This window comes from Vombatus ursinus, unplaced genomic scaffold (assembly GCF_900497805.2).
Source record: "Vombatus ursinus unplaced genomic scaffold, bare-nosed wombat genome assembly UNPS02009835.1, whole genome shotgun sequence".
NCBI lineage: Eukaryota > Metazoa > Chordata > Mammalia > Diprotodontia > Vombatidae > Vombatus > Vombatus ursinus.
The window spans coordinates 27,430,304-27,445,304 of NW_020949613.1; the positions used below are offsets into that span (position 1 = coordinate 27,430,304).

The 15,001-nt window shown below is 36.8% G+C and overlaps 1 protein-coding gene across 1 annotated transcript in view; it reads left to right on the plus strand.

The window, feature by feature from the left end:
- The window catches only part of MEI4 (meiotic double-stranded break formation protein 4), a 211,250-nt gene that overhangs the window by 195,875 nt on the left and 374 nt on the right, over positions 1-15,001 (plus strand). The window lies entirely within an intron of this gene.

A 15,001-nucleotide genomic window follows, 5' to 3' on the forward strand; every position in this document is an offset into this window, starting at 1 on the left:
AAGTTAGATGGGAAGATAAATACTAAAATGTCTAAGGAATTACATATTTCTCTAAACAAATATTTCAAGACAAAGAAATTGAACTAACACCTAATGAAATAGAGACCCTAATCAAATAGAGACCTATGTGAATTCTGAAGAGAGCACAAAAACTACATCATAGTGTTTCCAAATGCTTCAAGAGAGAAATTGGACTCTTAAAAAGCTTGAATCACCCCACACTAGTAAGTCTATCTGAAGAGGTGAAGAGAAAAGCAGATTAAGAATACAGAAACGCTCAACTAAAGGAGAATTTTAAGGGAGAAAAGCAAAACACAATAACCTTAAAAGAACTCATGATTTCTGTGTAAGCAAAATATATTGGTTTTTGAAGACAGGCAGTATAGAGAAAACTTGCACATTATTGTTGGTGTTCAATCATGTCCAATGTCCTACTCTTTGTGACTTTATTTGGGGTTTTCCTGGCAACGATACTTTCATTTCCTTTTCCAGCTCATTTTACAGATGAGGAAACCAAGGAAAACAGGGTTAAGTGACTTTCCAAGGTCACACAACTATTAAATGTCTGAGACCAGATTTGAACTTAGATCTTCCTGACTTCAGGGCTGACACGCTATCTGCTGGGCCAACTAGCTGCCCCTTGAACATTATAATACAAGCAATAACACAAGAAAACCCATCAGAAGTCCTAGATGTCAAAAACAAATTGAAAGACCAATTGAGATTGAAAACCTTTTGAAAGAACTCATGGAATGAATTAAAAAAAAACAAACAAAAACTCCTGTGGGTCAAACTCCAAGACGCATAGTGACTAAATGAAACCATTTGAATTAGAAAAAATCAACAAGCAAAAAAAAATTCAATATAAAGGAAAATAAATTTGATTAACATAAGACTATTTTGCATCCACAAGAAACCCCAGAATAGAATAATATATTCTAAAAAGAAAAGCTAAAGATGCAACCTGAAATGGCATTATCTACAAACCTGAGCTTAATCTAAAATGAAAAAAAGGGTATAGACCTTCAACAAAAGAGAAGTATTTGGAGCATTCTTGCCCCTTTACCAGAAAAATAAAAACAAGCATGAGTAGATTGTTTAACCTGCAACAGCCTCAAACAACAACAACAACAAAAATAAATAAATAAATAAATAAATAAATGCAGCTATCAAGGAAGGAATGAGTAATGCAATGAACAACCCCTTCTCTAGAAACTATTAAAAGAAAAAAAAAACTGGAGAAAGTCATTTTGGGTTAAAAACAACAACAGAGGGATCATTAAGAGATTTCTTTTCAAAAGTATATAAGGAGCTGCAGATAAAAGCAAAAATAAATGTGAGAGTAGAGGAACCAATAATCCTGGAATACTGTGAATTCCTCTAGAAGTAAAATGTATTTTATGCATCTAATATGCAGAATAGGAAGGTACACAGAAGAGAAGAGAGGATGTGGAAGAGAGAGGGAAATGTGTGATGTACAGGGAAATTCTGTTATGAGACAATGTTTCTATCATTACCTCTCATAAATTGATGTTTCTAAGAGTCAGCACTATGGAAAAAAGCAGTGAGGTACAACATCTGTGAAGATAATTAAGTAGACATTAGTTAAAAGAGAGAGAGAGAAATAAAACTCTCTGCTCTAGAAGTTTTCATTCCATGAGGAACCAAAAAAAAAAAGCTAAAGAAAGAAGAAATAAATGTGTAGAATATCAAAGAATGAAAGTTCAAAATAGACAAAAAGCAACAGGAATTAATGAAGAAAACTAGAAGGAAATCCTTTTTAGAAAAAGCCTTCTTAGAGGGCAGAGCCAATATGGCAGAGTAAAAGCAGTGACTTACTTGAGCTCTCCAGAGCTCTCCAAACCTCTCCAACTACTTGTAAAAAATGACTCTAAACAAGTTCTAAAGCAGTAGAACCCCCCAAAAGACCGAGTGAAACAAATTTCCAGTCCAGGACAACCTGGATGGTTGATCAGAAAGGTATATCGTGCAGGGCTGGGAGAGGAACACAGTTTGGCATGGGTGCACAGGCCTCATTGAACCTGGAGCGGGCCTCAGAGAACTGAATCCCAGGCAGCTGTGGCAGTTTCCAGACTTTTCAACCCATGAATGCCAAAGACAACTCAGAAGGTCAGTAGGAAAAGTCTGTGTTTGCAGTGGTGAGAGAGAAGTATGGTCAGTCACAGCCCTAGTCCCATATGTCGGTCCTTGGGAGGCGGCTGCTTCCAGAGCTGCCTGCCCACAGACTGAGGGGGAATTGAGTGGCTGATCAGAAGGAGATTGCAGGGATATCTCTGCTGGTGCAGGATTCTCTTGCTAGGTCACAGTTCTGGGTGGTGGTCCTAGGGCGAGGAGGAGAGCTGGCGTGGTGGAGCTTATAGTGGCAGTGGAGAAGAAATTCTCCTCACAGTTCCAAGACAGAAAAGAGTGCTTGTGGTCACTCATAGACCAGACCAGGCCAGGAAAGGAGTAAACACCTTGCCCTTGATCATAGTACCTTGGAAGAACTGAAAATTTACAGGTCCCTAGAAGTATCTCTGAAAACAGCTGCACAAAACCCCTGAAGCTTGGGACAGTACATTCTCCACACTGGAAATAGTCCCCTCCCTTAACAAAGGCTTTATAACTCAAGTAATTGGCCAGGATTATGAGCAAGTAGCGCAAAAAGAATCAGACTATATTATCTTACTTTCATGACAAAGAAGATCAAAACCTACAACCAGACAAAGACAACGAAGCCAAAGCTCCTACATTCAAAGCCTCTAAGAAAAATATGAATTGGTCCCAGGCCATGGAAGAGCTCAAGATTTGAGAATCAAGTAAGAGAAGTAGAGGAAAAACTGGGAAGAGAAATGAGAGTGATGCAAGAAAATTATGAAAAACAAGTCAACAGCTTGCCAAAGGAGATCCAAAAAAATACTGAAGAAAATAACACCTTAAAAAATAGCCTAACCCAAATGGCAGAAGAGGTCCAAAAAGCCAATAAAGAGAAGAATGCCCTAAAAAGCAAAATTGGACAAATAGAAAAGGAAGTCCAAAAGCTTACTGAAGAAAATATTTCCTTAAAAATTAGAATGGAGCAATTGGAAGCTAGTGACTTTATGAGAAATCAAGACACTGTAAAACAAATCCAAAAGAATAAAAAATAGAAAACAATGTGAAATATCTCATTGGAAAAACAACTGACCTGGAAAATAGATCTAGGAGAGATCATTTCAAATTTAGTGGACTATCTGAAAGACGTGATCATAAAAAGAGCCTAGACATCATCTTTCAAGTAATTATCAAGGAAAACTGCCCCGATATTTTAGAACCAGAGGGCAAAATAGAAATGGAAAGAATCCACCAATCACCTCCTGAAAGAGATCCTCAAAGGAAAACTCCTAGGAATATTATAACCAAATTCCATACTTCCCAGGTCAAGGAGAAAATATTGCAAACAGCCAGAAAGAAACAATTCAAGTATTGTGGAAACACAGTCAGGATAAAACAAGATTTAGCAGCTTCTACATTAAGGGACTGGAGAACATGAAATATAATATTCCAGAGGGCAGATGATTACAACCAAGAATCACCTACCCAGCAAAACTGAGTATAATCCTTCAGAGGAAAAAATGGTCATTCAGTGAAATAGAGGACTTCAAGCATTCTTGATGAAAAGACCAGAGCTGAATAGAAAATTTTACTTTCAAATACAAGACTCAAGTGAAACATGGAAGAGGTACACAGTAAAGAAAAATCATAAGAGACTTATTAAGGTTGAAGTATTTACATTCCTGCATGGAAAAATGATATTTGTAACTCTTGAGACCTTTGTCAGTATTAGGATTGTTGAAGGGTAAAAATTATATGTATGTGTATACATATATATATATATATATATATATGTATACAGATAAGATAGAGGGCACAGGGTGAGTTGAAGATGAAGAGGTGTTATCTGGAGAATAAAATTAAGGTGTGAGAGAGGATTGTGCTGGGAGAAGGAGAAAGGGAAAAGTAGAATGGGGTAAATTATCTCACATAAAACAGACAAGAAAAATCTTCTACAGTGGAGAGGAAATGGGAAGGCGAGAGGGAATGCGTGAATCTTAATTCTCATCGGATTTGGAGGAGGGAATAACATACACACTCAATTGAGTATGGAAATCTATCTTACCCTACAGGAAAATAGCGGGGGGAGGGGACAAGAGAGCAGGGGGATAATAGAGGGGAGGGCAGATTGAGGGAGGAGGTAATCAGAAGCAAACACTTCTGAGGAGGGACAGGGTCAAAAGAGAGAATGGAATAAATGGGGGTAGGGGTGGGATAGGATGAAGGGAAATATACTTAGTTTTTCACAACATGACTACTGTGAAAGGGTTTTGCCTGACTACACATGTATCACCTGTATCGAGCTGCTTGCCTTTTCAGTGAGGGTGGGTGGGGAGGGAGCAAGGGTGAAAATTTGGAACCCAGAGTTTTAAAAGCACATGTTAAAAAATTGTTTTCACAGGCAACTGGGAAATAAGAAATACAGGAAATGGGGTATAGAAATCTATGCTGCCCTACAGGAAAATTGAATGGGAAGGGGATAAGAGAAGGGGAGGAGAGATAGAAGGGAGCGCAAATTAGGGGAAGGGGTATTCAGAATGCATGGCATCTTGGGGTGGGGAGAGGGATGATACGGGGAGAAAATTTGAAACTCAAAATCTTGTGGAAGTGAATGTCAAAAACTAAAAATAAATAGAAAAAGAAAAAGGTACCCAAAAATTAAAAAAAAAAGAAGTGGGAGAGTGAAAGAGGGATTTTGAAGTAAAGGAGAACAAAGAAGGGGAAGTTTAAATAACTAACAAAGAAATAAAGAAAAAGAAATCATTAAGTAGAATTCCACAATTAAGGAAATGGTTGACAGATAGGAAGGAAGGAAGGGTAGGATTTGAGCCAGGGAATTAGAAATCTAATAAGAAAAATCAACTAAAAATCAAAACAAAGTCTTATAATTCAACCCAATGTTGCATTACTTTTATTGCCTGCCATTGTTGATGGAACTTGAATTCTACTAAAATCCCCAGATCTTTCTGAGGCAAAGAGCTATCTAACTATGCCTCCCCAATTTTTTTCTTAGGAAATTGATTCTTTTGAACCCAGGATTATGATTAGATTTTTATCCTATTAGAGTCAGACGAATATTTAAGTTTATGAAGATATTTTCTGATCCTGGCTTTATTTTCTGATCCTGACTTTATTATCCATTGTGTAGCTATAGCCTTCCCATATTTATGTCACCTGCTAAATTGATAAGCATATCATCTATGCATTTATCCAAGTCATTGAAAAAAATGTTAAAGGTCTTATTAGGAAAATTATTTGTGAAATTCCTATAAAATGCTATAAAAATGCATTAATATGACTCATTTGACAGTCCAGGATGTGGATGTATTGTTTAAGTTATGTTAAACTGTTTCTTAAAGGATCCATATAGATCAGTGTTAATCAGTGCATTGGTAATGCTGTATATATTAATCTTCTAAATTGCTTTAATGTTTTTACTTCATAGTTTTATTTTGAGAATTACCAGTGGAACTATGAGTATATAAAATATGAGTAAGAAATTATTACTTGTTTACTTGATTCTAGCTTATCGATTTGCCATAAATTTTTTTATTCTGTTTTTTTTTCCTGTAGCTACTACTTGAGGTTACAAATAGGACTGTCATTCTCTTTTGAGGCATTCAGAAAATTTACTTGCTTTACCAGTCATAATTACTATTCATTCAGTCCAGAAACTGGGCCACAGATTGCAAAGGACCCAACTCCTAGCAATGTTTACCCTTTACTTTCTTTATTCATCACATGTTGCTAACCCAATATTGCTAGCTGCCAGCTTGAGGAGGCCTTTTCTGAGGTACTATCCACTTATTTATTGCATTGGCAAACTGGTGACTGCTTAGCTAAAATATCTGACCCATTAGATAGCATTTATATAGCACTTTAAGATTTGCAAAATGCTTACAAATATTATCTCATTTAATCCTCACAAGAACCCCAGGAGATAGGTACTATTATTAAACCTATTTTTCAGTTGAGGAAACTTGAGGCAAATAGTAGTTGTCACTTGCCAAAAGTTTCATAGCTACTCTTTGAGGCAAGATTTGAAGTCAGGTCTTTCTGATTGCAAGTCTTAATGCTCTATCTTGGTAGTTAAGAAGTCTTCTCTTTCTCTAAGCCCTTTTTTTTTTAAATCTAATAATGCTTAAAGATTCTAAGTTCCATGTAACACCAGAGAGATCTAGAAGTTCACAGAATCTCACATAATTTTTTTTAAAACATTTTGTATTTGTGTAAAGAGATTTTAAAAATACTTTCCCTTGCCACTATTAAACAGTTCAACTCAATCTTTGATAATAACGCAGTTCTAATGAACTGGATATACTAAAGAACACTAATGGGTAGGAAGGAAATTAGATAAATTTGACTACTTTTCATTTCTAGGAATCCAACACTCAACAGTGGCCCTTGGGAATGTAATTAGGGGGACACCTGAGGCCAAACAAATTTGGCTTTAAGTTTCTAAACTGAATTTTTAGAGCCCTGGTCATTTATAATCAGTTTTCTTCATTGTTGCTGATGGACTTGGATCTGTTGCTTTATAAAAGGTGCACTTTATACTCTCCTTGGCAAATTTATCTGAGCTCTTGCTGAGCAGCCCCTAGGCAATTTTGTTTCCAGCCTCTGGCTTTTGCCTGACTGGGCATTCATTGATGCTGCTCCAGGAAATCTGTCTTCTGGCTTCTGCTTGGCTGGACAAGTTTGGATGGTGTCTTCGATAATCGTTATTTCAGTATACTAACGAGAAAGATTTCTTGCAGATTTCACCCCCACTGACTATTTGGGCATTTGTTTTTCATTCAGAAATAGCCATCTGGTGTGTCTCTGTTTCAAGTATTGGACTCTATGTGGTTTAGTCTCACAGCTATGATTTCTTTTTTCTTATGCTTTGCCTTAGTCACATGGTGAAAGTGGTTTAATTAGTGAAATCTTTGCACCCCATCCCAAATAGCCACTCACCTTGGTTTACTCAAGAAGGGGAATGAATAATCAGACCTGGAAATGGCTACTGACCTCCTCACTCCAAACCTCCTTACCCCTTCATACAGTTTTTACCTAAGCATGTGAGTAGAATGTTTGGACTAAATTGACCACTAAGTAACAAATGATTTTTTGAAGTGGTATTTTATATGTCCTGTGTAAAGTTGAGGATAGTTCTATGAGAATGTATATTTCTAGGTCCACTTACTGACCTCTGGGGTACAGATGGTTCTCTGCTTAGGGTAACTAAGATGCAATGAAGACTTTGTTGAAGTCCCCTGGTCTGAAGAATCATACCTTCTAAAGTGTTCAGAGTTAGCCTTAGACTCATAAATTATTCTTGAGCTTAGTTTGCATGTGTTTTAAATTTATTATTTTGGAAAGGAACCATAAATGGTAGGGCAAAGGGTCCTAAATCTAAAGCCCCAAAGAGGAGAGGGACTGCATGCCTTTTCTTCTTCCTTGTTTCTGAGAGTTCTTCCAAACCTCTGTAAATAGTTTCCTTCTCCTCCCTCCTCCCAAAAAATTAACCTATATGTGTTTCCTTATTTAACAAGTCTACATTTAAGAACATAGCTCCCCAGAATGATATGATAATGCAGAATAAAGCCTTCTTTCATGAGGATTGAAAGACAGCTCAAGGGTATTGATCACTTCTTAATCCTCAGTAGTCTGAAACAGCCCTCTTCAAAGTTAGCATTGTTCATTTTATTGGGAAAGCGAATGGCCATTTTGCAGTCCTCAGTTTCTTTACCTCTGAAGCGTTTGTCTCTTTAAAGCACTTTCTTCTCCTAGATACTTCTCCTCTCTAGCCTTGTGTGATGTTGATTTTGTTTCTATTTTTATCTATATGAACACTTTTCATTAATATCCTCTGCTGGATCTTGATCCATATCATGCTTACTCTCCATGAATGTCTCCTAAAATTCTCTGTCCTGGGCCTTCTTATTGTTTATACACACGTGAACATGTGTATATACATATACACATACATATATACATGTACATACATACATATACATGTGTATACATATACATATATGTATGTATGCACAAGATATATGTGTGTATTGTACATGTTGTATAAACAATGCATGCAGATATATATATGTATGTGTATATAGATATAGATATAGATATATGTATGTATGTATGTATGTAAATAATGAGTGCCCAGGTCAGAGCACTTTAGGAGACATTCATGGAGAGTAAGCATGATATGGATGAAGATCCAAGAAGGATATTCACAAGTAATTTTCATATAGATAAAAAGAGAAACAGACAAAGCAAAGTGTGTATGTGTGTATATACACACTCTCGGTGATGTGATTAGATTCAAGTATCATCCCTTTGCACATATTCCCCGGAACACTATATATCCAACCTTAGTCTCCTGAAATATAGTTCTACATCACTAACTGCCTTCTGGACATTTGTAACTAGGATGCCTCATGTGCATTCAACACGTCTAGAACAGAATTCATTTTCTTTCATTCCAGTCCTCTCCTCTTCCAAGCTTTTCTAATATTATCAAGAGCATCACCATCATCCCAGTAGTCCAGGCTCACAACTTCAGCATCATCCTCAACTCCTCATTCTCACTCACCCCATATGTACAATCCACTGTCAAGCTCACCTGCCTTCACAACATCTTGTGTTTCTACATGCATTCACTTCTCTCCACTCCCATAGTCACCCCCCCATACAAGCCCTCATCACCCCTTCCTTGGACTATTGTCAGGGGCTTCTAATTGGTCTCCCTTCTTCATGTCTTTCCCCACCTCCAATATATTATCCACTCAGATGCCAAAATGATCATGCTAAAGTGTAGAGCTGTGTATTATCATCTTACCAGTAAATTCTAGTGGCTCTCTTTTACATCCAAAATATAAAGTCCTCTGATATTTAGAGCTCATCACAAACTTCCCCCTTACTATTTTCCCAGTTGTCTCACACTCTACTTCACTCTATGTACTCTATGATCTAGCCAAATTTGTACTACTTGCTGATCCCCTTACCTAGATATTCTGTGTCCCTTCTTCACATCTTTACAATGTCTGCTCCCCTTGACTAGAATGCCTCCCTCTTTAACTCAATTTCTTAGTTTATCTTAGTTACTTCCTTTCTTTTCTTTTCCTCCTTCCTCCAAGACCCAACTCAAATACTTCCTGCTGCAAGAGACATTTCCTGGTCCCCATACACCCTATCCTAGCTGTTAGTGACTTTCTCTCTGAGATTAACTTTCATCTATTCTAGATATAAATCACTAATTATTTTCATATTGTCATTCACACACACACACACACACACACACTTACATACAACCCCTTTTAAGATGTGAGGTCCTTGAGTATAGGGAGTATTTTTATGTTTTCTCTGTATTGCTACTACTTAGCACAGTATTCCATCTTCAAACATATTTGAGAATTTTTAAATGTTTTCTAATTTACATAACCTCCTAACCTTTGCGTGGAAGGGCATATCCCAAGAGGTGTACCCAGGCCAACACCTCTTCAAGTCTAATTTTAACTTAAAAGCCTCTTGTTATTCTTAATTGTTATTAGAATAGAAGGCTGTACTTTACTTTGGTTAGTATAAGATTATATACACCTGCTTTCCTCTAGAATAGGCTTCAACAAATTGATCTATTCCCCACCAAAACAGAGCTTTGAAAATATTCTTTTACTATTTAATACTCACTCTTCAGTACCCCTCACATCTTAAAAGTAAAGAAGATGCCTGCTGTTAGAATCATTCCCATTGCGTCTTCAAGATGGATGCTCCTGCTTTTCTGTTGAGTAAGCTTCTTTATCTGAGAAACTGTAACACTTACCATTAAGCAAGTCTCAATTATAAATCAAAAGCCCTTCTATGAACCCAACAAGAATAATAGGAAGATTACAGAGTATTTAGATTGATCAGAAGGTCACAATAGGTTTAAGCCTTCAGTGAAGAATTTTTTTTACTATTAGAGGCTTGTTGAAGAGAATTTTCTCAGTCTTTGGTAAGTCCAATATCATTTGGATTGGCTAGTTTTCTTTGCTTGCTTTTTTTCTCAAGAACATACTGAAACCATACTTAAAAGTTAATTAGGGCAGGGAGCTAAATTCCAACTATTAACTTAGATTCCAAGTTGCATAAGGATAAAAGCCTCGTGCTTGAGGAATGTGGAGCTCCTCAATCTTGATAACTATCTAACTGGGTATGTGACTGTGGCAAATGTGAAAGTGAAGGGAGTGATACCCACCTGAATCAATTTTGTACTCTTGCTAAATATACTTTTCATGCTTTTGTCAAATAAGCTTCTTTTGTTCAATGTTATTTGGTCTGTGTCTCATTCTGTACCATTCTCAAGCCTGAACACCCAGGTTGGCCTGAGTTAGAGCTAGTTCAAACATCTTCCTTCAAGCTCAAAACTCATTTCTAAGAAACTTCTAATTAGCCCCAAGTTTATTTTTTTAACTCTTCAGTCACATATGTGGTCTCATTTTACTCTCACCACCAAGGAGGCAGGTACATCTTTCTACATGTACCTACTGTTGAGAGCAAATATATGAATGTGGAAAGAAGCTGACTCAAAGAGGATAAAGTGATACATAAGTGCAGTTCATCCCATTTGCTCACTAGGTGTTTGTTTCCCACTTGGTTAGCAGAACATCAGCTTTGCCACTGTCCTCATTTTGTTCTATGTGATTCTTTGGGTCTCCCCAGCTAAATAAAAAGGAGATCATTTAACCACAATATCTTAAAATTTTCAGGCTATAAAGAACAATTTAGAATGAGCTCATAGTACACCATTCCCTTATAAGGAACATTGTAGATAGCCCATAGCATCCCATCCCTACTCATTTGTCAAAGACTAACAAAGATTATTCTAATTACCTAATTCAGTAATGGCCATACCCCCCTTCAGGCCTCACCTAGTGCTTTATTTGAACCTCTTCTGTGCACAAATCAATTGCTGTGCACATAATGACTAACAAATTTTTCTGGAATCAAACCCACCCATTTTGGAGATGAGTAAATTCACTAGAGAAGTGAAATGATTTACTGGATATTTCTCAGTTAGGTTTATTTGCTAGGTTTTTTTTTTTTTTCTTTCTTTATTTCCCCCCAGGGAAGGAAAGAAGGCAAATGCTAGTTAATTGAAAAAAGACCAGAAAAGAATACTCAGGCTTGTATTTTGTCTTAATATTACAATTACTTTCTTCTCTAATCAGTAATAGAAATCTGCAGACAGTTTCTTGAAGAAAAATAGTTTTGCTTCTTGTCTTGGGTTTCTCCAAAAGGTATTAGCAGAATCGCTAAGAGAGTTATTTATTACATCTCCCCAAAAAAGAAATGCTAAAAACTGCAAATAACTCATGACAGATACTTAAAACATGAACAGGCATTTCGCTTTCACCTCAGATCTACCTCCTGGGAAGTTCATTCATGGTATGTCATCTAACTGGCCTGGCATAAACAACTCCTCCTTCTGAAGATGGTCATTTCCTCTCATAGTGCTTGCTACAAGGAAGACCTCCCACAGAGCAGTCAGCATGCCCTGAGGAACCTAGGAACTCCGGAAGTCTTGGAAGCCACTAAACTTGAAAAGAACATCTCACATTATCACTGGTCACCTGTGATCAGGGAAAGAAACACAACACAGAAGCATATTTTGATATGTGCTCTCAAGCTCACCTAAACAGCACATACTCTTACTGAAATGCTTGAGCAGTCACAATTGCTGCTGGGGGATGCTGATACATTCCCCTCTCCTGGGAAGTCCAAGGGAAAAACTAAGAGTCATGTCATGCTCAGCAGACAGGAAAAGAAAGCAAGAAAACAGAATCATTCCTTTTAAAGTCTACCAAGTGGGCACTTATTCCTGACTCAGTAACCAAGATTTATGAAAAAAATTATATTTAAACATCTTCTAATGCCAGCATTTATTTCATGAAGTGTCACAATGCATATCTGCATTTTCTTTGACAAAACCCTCAGTTCTGGGGAAGGGAAGTTTAGGGAGCATACATGAACACCAACCAGAAGCCTCTTGTTGTGCATATTTTTTTATCTAGGGGCCCTCCCACCAGTTGTGACCAGATTGCAATCTCTCCTCCAGGGAGAGTTCCCCATTCTGTAGATTGGGATGCAGAGCTCCCCACCCGCCACAAACACCTCCCACATTACCCCAATTCTAATCTGTTTTTATTTGTTATCTCTGTGACATTGGGCAAGTCCCTTAACTTCATTGTCACTCAGTTTCATCCACTGTGAAGTAATTGGTCTTAAACTACAAGAGCCCTTTCAGCTCTAAAACTATGATCCATAGCAAAGAGCAGATAAAACTCACCTCAGGTCCTTTATGCCATAGTGATACCTGGCACAAAGTGTGCCAATTGTTACATAAACATTTCTATTTGAAAATATTAGAGTGATTTATTTTTAGAGACCTCTAATATAAAGATTAGTTTTCTCCATATTTCTGTTGAAAATAATTCAGAATAGAAGGCACTGACATAGTCAATGTTGAGGTATACCCATAAAAAAAATTTTCACTCGGTACTTACGCTATTTTTTGGCTATATTCTATGACTTGTTTTTCTTCTTTGCAGCATTTTAATTTCTTCCTTGCTTTTACAAAGGTAATTTTTAATGTGAAATTGTGTTTAAACATCTTGTGAAGCAACATATTTATTTCAAAAAGTGTTTTACTACCTGTCTATATGCCTTTTGCCTATTTTTACATTCTCATTCATGTACCTTATTTCTTGTGTAAATGTAACAAATTTTCCTTCATAAGAAACCTATAGCTACTACATGTTTTAAGTTCTTGCTTAAACACTCTTACCAACATCAAAACCAAATGATGACCCAAATCATGCAGTTCCTAGATCCTGAATTGATTTCCCATCTTTACTTCAATATTCTAGCAGATCCAGGATCTCACTGATGTGAATATTCCCTCTAAAGGTAGAGATCATACACTTTCTGTACATGCTTGGCCAGTGCTTGCTCTTCTTTGCCCATAAATTTGAGTCAGAGTGTCCATCCTATTTGATGGCCATCCACCTTGTGTTCTCCTGACATTATAGAGAGAACAATGGAGCTGAAAAGATGACCATTAGTTGTTTCTCATTCCTACTATATGACCCATCTTTTTTCTATCAATAACGTTTTTCTTCTATGACATCAGTTTTTCCAGCCTTACATTGGAAAAACCATGCATCTAAGTATGATAAGTAGTAAATATAATATTTAATGTAGACTAAAGTGCATATGGTTTTTCTTAATGTGGAAACAATTGTGTGTAAGATTAGTCACTGCCTGACTACATGTATTTTTTACTAAGCACCTACTCAAGGCAGCATGTCATTGTGGCATTGTATTTGAAGTCAAGAAGACCCAGGTTTAAATCCTCCGTTAAATATTTACTAGATGTGTGACTCTGGATGAATCACTTAACTTTTCTGTGCATCAATTTACTTCTCTGTAAAATGAGTAGATTGCATTTGATATCCTATAAGATCCCTTCCAGACATAAATCTGTGATCCTGTGACTTTGGTAACCTTGTCATTTCTGGCTGAGTTTTAATGCCCAGTTTAAGGGTAATGTTATGGGTGTTATTTATGAGACAATAAAACAAGTTATAGCATTACATAAAGAGGCTTAATGAAGTATTACATTTTGAAATAAAAGTTTCCAACGCAAATTGCAAACTACAAAATTTCAAAAAATGTAGTGTATTGGGGATTTTAGTTGTCATTTTATATTTGTTACTAGAGAAAGACAAGTGGTTTCATGTTATTTTCCACCTTATTTTTAGTCTGTAACTGAGGCAACTAGGGACAATGCATAGGTTTAAGGAAACTGAAAAGTCATCTATGTAATATTATACCCAAACCATTTTGAAAAATAGATATTATTTCTCTTGTAGAAGATTTAAGAGGTAGAAGATTACACACCTTCCTTCAGGATTTTTTACAATAAGAGGATATTAGAGTTGGAAAGAAGTGTAAAGATATAATCCAAGTCACCTTCATTTTATAGGTGAAGAAAGGGAGACTCAGTGAGATTAAGCATTTTGCAAACAATCACATGGCTAGTAAGTGTGCAAACCTGAGCTAAACCTGAGGTCATCCAATTCCCAGAACCATTATTTTGCAGCTCTCACAGATAGTAAATTGAAATAACCCCTTCTGCACATCTACTCATTGACCTTCTTGGGAAGCATTTTAGGCCCCCAGGATAAATGGAGTTATAAATAATTCCACCACTCATATATATGATGGGTTCATAGAGCGAGGGAGTATTTTAAAAAATAGCAGAGAATTTGGGGAGTCTATGTCAACAGGAGCTATCTGAACATTGTGAATGTTGCTACATTAATAAAGAGACGTGCCAAGCACTACTGGCAGGTAGAACTGAGGGGCTCCTACTGGGTGAAATTTCAGAAGCATCCCAAGTGCCTCAAGTAATGCCACATACATCTCTTCCTAGGGTTAAGGCCTTTGTTAAAATGTAAATGTAGCCACTCTTAACTATTAGCACTAAGCTAGATAAATTAACTTATCAGGTTATCTGGTAAAGATCAGGATTCTAAGGTAAAAAATATAGGACAGGTATGGATATATGTTTTGATGAAAGGAAGAGGATGAGAAAAACAGGTTGATAGGACAAGCCCAGGAAGGATTCCATATTGGGGTTCCCTGGCAGCCAGACCAAAAATGGCTGTTGACAGGGTTGGGAAGCAGAGGGAGAGAGTAGAAAAGAAAGAGGAAGAACTCAAGGCAGAGCAAGGTAGGCACCAATCATAAACTTCACCTACTTCAGAATTTTGCTGTGTCAGCCATGGATACCAATTAATCTTTAATTTTATAATAATCTTAAAAGGAAGACTCCCAACTTCCATAGATAGGAACATAGATCAACTTCAATCTCATA